Source organism: Epinephelus moara, chromosome 22 (genome assembly GCF_006386435.1).
Source record: "Epinephelus moara isolate mb chromosome 22, YSFRI_EMoa_1.0, whole genome shotgun sequence".
Lineage (NCBI taxonomy): Eukaryota > Metazoa > Chordata > Actinopteri > Perciformes > Serranidae > Epinephelus > Epinephelus moara.
In genome coordinates this window covers 37,507,586-37,511,892 of record NC_065527.1, presented here as the reverse complement: position 1 = coordinate 37,511,892, position 4,307 = coordinate 37,507,586, and the positions used below count along the sequence as shown (strand labels likewise).

Here is a 4,307-nt window from a genome sequence, read left to right as displayed (position 1 = left end):
ACTATGGGGTGGAAGAATCTGCCATAATCTGTAATAACGTTCATTTCTCCCACTGATATCAATAGACTCAGGACCTGCTGTTAATCTCCTAAAGGGGCGTGGTGGTTGCGAACCCCACGTGACACTGATACAGGAAACTGACTCGCAGTGGACCGTCTTGGTTTAAGTAGCAGCGGCGCTGGGGAGGACCAATCACACGTTACCAAAATAACGGTAGAGCCAATCGATGAGCAATACGAGGTTAGAGGCGGGACGTATGGTAGACACCAACGATTGTTAACCCTTTGTGTACCATATTAAGCAGACGCCGACAGCCAGTGTTTATATTGGTAGGGACAATACAGAAGGGGCTGAATATTGGTAGGGACGTGTCCCTACCCAATCCTACGCCTATGGGGTCAAAGTTAAATGATTAAAGAAAAAAAGATCCATCAAAAATGGTGCCATTTGCTATATGTGCTCAAAAGTGGCAAACCCATCTGCGTCAGGGTTTACTTTTTTATTTAAATTTTTTTTTATACTGAGTAGCTATCTAAAACAAAAATATGTACTTTTTTTAAATATAAGTTTTAAAAGTGAAAAATGATTGATTTCTTACTTCTTACTTATTTTTACTTCTTATATCTTACTTCTTTGATACTTTTGTCACATATGATGATTGCTGGGTAATATGTATGCTGATGTTGTCCCATTTCAAGTCTCTTTATATATGCAGGATAGCGTGCACTAGGGCCCATCTTAACATCTTTACGCCACTAAATAATATCCTTATTTTTTTTCCCAGTACAAAAACATATATAGTATTGAGAAAATTATACTACAAGGAAAGTGTATGGAGACAAATAACATTTTAAAGTAATTATAATATTTTTATCAATACATTTTGTCGAATAAGAAAGAGAAAAAATATCAAAGACAAAATAAAGAAAACACTTACCGCAGTTATATTTAATTATGTTTATGGTTTATTAATTAATTATGAAATGATTAATGGTTTTATTATATTATTATTATCATTATTATTATCATTGTAGGCAGAAGCAGTGAAATTGAATCCAGTGACTTTAAATTGAAGAGGGGTGGAGTCGGAGAGCGGCGGTGCCGCCCTCTGGTTGGCTGCGGGGGTCTATTATGCTAATGAGGAGGGCGTGGTGTGGAGATGGGGACGCTGCGTTGCTGAGAGACTCCTCATTGTGCCGTTTGGACCCAGAGTGGAGACACCCTCTCCCTCCTTGTCTGCCTGTCTGTCTGTCGCGGTGGATTTATACCGGAAACGGCTCGGTGCCGGAGGAGGATTTTCACGCCTCTTCGGTCCCGTTTTTTTGGAAATAAACTGAGCTGTTGTGGATTAATATGCCTGTGTGTTGGGGCTGGACGGAGTGTCTAATGTCTCTGAGCAGCTATGGACACAGAGGTGAGTTTCCTCTTCTTCTGCCGGCGTTTTCCTCCAAGAAACCCCGCGTCTCTGCTCCTCCCGGTGATTGTGTGTGTGTGTGTGTGTGTGTGTGTGTGTGTGTGTGTGTGTGTGTGTGTTCGCGTGCATTTGTGCCTGCTGCTTGCTGTGTGTGTGTGTGTGTGTGTGTGTGTGGATGCAAAATCGGAATCAGGATGCTTTTTGTTACCTGACATGGGATGAAATGAAAAGTGTGTGTTTGCGTTAGCCTTTTTTTGTGTGTGTGACTGTTTGGCAGCTTCGATTGATTGCTGTCAATCACCCGGTCATCAGCACGCGCAGCAGCAACAACAATAAAGAGCCGAAGAGGCAGGAGTGTGTGTGTGTGTGTGTGTGTGTGTGTATAAAGATTCAATAACTCCAGTCACCCTCTCTGCAGCCTGATGCGTTAACTTCATCTTTCTGCTAACGGGCTGATTTTATTGGGGTCTGCAAGACTCGTTTGGGTGTGCAGGACTGATTGGGGTCTGCTAGACTTGTCTGGGTCTTGTGGACTGATCAAAGTCTGCAGGACTGATGAGGGTCTGCAAGACTTGTCAGGGTCTGCAGGACTGTTGGGGGTCTGCAAGTCATGTCAGGAACTGCAGGACTGATCGGGGGTCTGCAGGACTGGTCAGGGTCTGCAGTACTGATTGGGGTCTGCAGGACTGGTCAGGTCTGGCAGGACTCGTCAAGGGTCTGCAGGACCAAGACTCACCCCCCCATCTCTGCCTCTGCTCCTCATGTTTCCTTGACTGACTGAAAACATCCTGAGCTTCAGACAGGAGGCTCCTTTCTTGTTGAGAGTAGATGTTGATGTTTATGGATTGATAACAGAGTCCAGATTCTGTTCCTGATCCAAGTCCTTTATATGTGGTGTAATGAGCTGATCCAGTATTTATTTTAGAACAATCTGTGGTTGCAGTGTTCCAGTGAGGGGATAGTGACAGCTGATGTACTCCCAGTGAGGCTTTTTTCATCATTGAGTCATTTGTTGAATTTTCCGATCATTTCATTCATCGATTTGAGTAGAAATGTCCCTTTATGACTTTGCAGAGTCCAGAATGACGTCTTCAGGTTGCCTGTTTTATCCGACCAACAGTCCAAAACAGTTTACTGAAACATGTGACAAACAAAGGCAGAAAATCTTCACAGCAGCAGATTTACGGCCTCCAATCCTGATCCGACTCATTTAACAGCAAAAACTGCCAGAACCAGGACTGAGCTCAGTCCAGGGTTTCACTCACAACAAGACTTAATTTATGAACCATCAAATAAAGTCCTGGATTGGGTTCCACTGCGACTCTTTGGATCCACTCAGAACATCATAATCAATCAGATGATTTAATGGAATCAGTCACTCGACAGAAAAGTAATCAGCAGTTCTGATATTTAAGGATATTGTTTCTGTTGGATAAATTGTGGTGTTTTTGAGTAAATGGTGTCAGCTGTTTTGTGGGTTTATTGGTTTGATTTAACACTAAATGACTCAGTTTAACATCATTATTGGCTGACTTTTGACTTGAATCCACATCTGTTATTTTCCTCACTGATAATCTGCATTATGAAGGGGCACTGGTGTTTATTTGGATGGAAGTACACATAACTGTTTTGGACTCTGAATGAACCAAGTGGATAATAATTTAGTTAAACCAAAATACTCTCCTAGAAAATGATGTACAACTGAAAGAACGGGTGAAAAGCAGTATCTCTGATACAAAAATATAACTTTGTAAGTGTTGCCAGGTTTTGTAGTGTTTGATATGAAGAGTTCAGGATGGATTAAAACTTTGAAAACATTTTCTTTGATTCCTCATAATTTCTCTCCTCACCATGTTGAAAAACTGAAGAAAAATGTCAAAGGAAAGACCAAAAATTCTACAGTATTGATGCTGGAAAAGCTCCATCAACCCTCCTCTACTTTAGTAAATCCTGGAGGTAAAATCACAGTGGGGTCATTTGACCGGATTAAACCCTCTGATCAGACTCTGATCAGGGATTTAAGAGTAAATTCTCAAAGTAAACAACCTAAGTTGTCCTGAACTGGCTTTTATTGGCCTCATTAATGAGGCCTTCATGTTGTTTGATGAGTTTGAACAGTTAATTTACGACAAAGAAAAGGGGGCGGTCTGTCTGAAAGTCGTTTACCTGCTGCCAGATCATGTTTTTATTATCCAGGGGTGAAACACAGCTGTCACTTCAGGAAGGACGTTGTTCCGCCAATTAACCGCCAATTATGAGCCGGATATTGAATTATTAATGTCAGTGTTTATGCTTTTTGGCAACAGAGTCAGAGTGAGGCTGCAGGACGGAATCACTGCTGCATGGAGGAAAGATCAACATGCAGGATGAATTGACAGGATGTAATGGAAGTTAAACCACCGTTTTTCATGGAAAATAGACTTTACAGTGTGTATTATGTGTTTTAAAAGGTGGACATAAACGTTTATGAGCTGATGATCTCCAGCTGATGGAGAGTTATACGAGCGTAAAATATAAAGTAGAATTCCTGTAGAAAGAAAATCTGCTGGAATCATAAAGGTTGTAAAATGCTCTGATGCACCTGAATGCTGCACTTTGTCACAGTCAGCTGATAGTGGAGCTGGTGGTATGTCTTTGAAATGCTCTTAACACATAAAGTGATACAACTGTTCTCATTCAAGATTAATTTATTGACTCTTTTATGATTGACTGATGGATCATTGAGTTTGTAGTGAATTAAATCTGAGACAACCAAAGAATGATGTCACTTTTTAATTTACATGACAGGGTTCAACGCTAAGGTTTTTTTTCACTTGCCCGGTCGGGCAAGTAGGTCAGAGATCTACTTGCCCGAAGTCAGTTTTTACTTGCCCTATAAAAATTGTTTAATTTA

The 4,307-nt window shown here is 41.1% G+C and overlaps 1 protein-coding gene across 1 annotated transcript in view; it reads left to right on the top strand.

Annotated features, from left to right (window-relative positions):
* The first annotated feature begins 1,199 nt into the window (after positions 1-1,199).
* Positions 1,200-4,307, top strand: part of LOC126383460 (semaphorin-6D-like) — a 481,075-nt gene continuing 477,967 nt past the window's right edge. The window contains exon 1 of the mRNA XM_050033965.1: positions 1,200-1,414. The gene's annotated coding sequence lies outside the window, so the exon portion shown is untranslated. The remainder of the gene's footprint in view (positions 1,415-4,307) is intronic.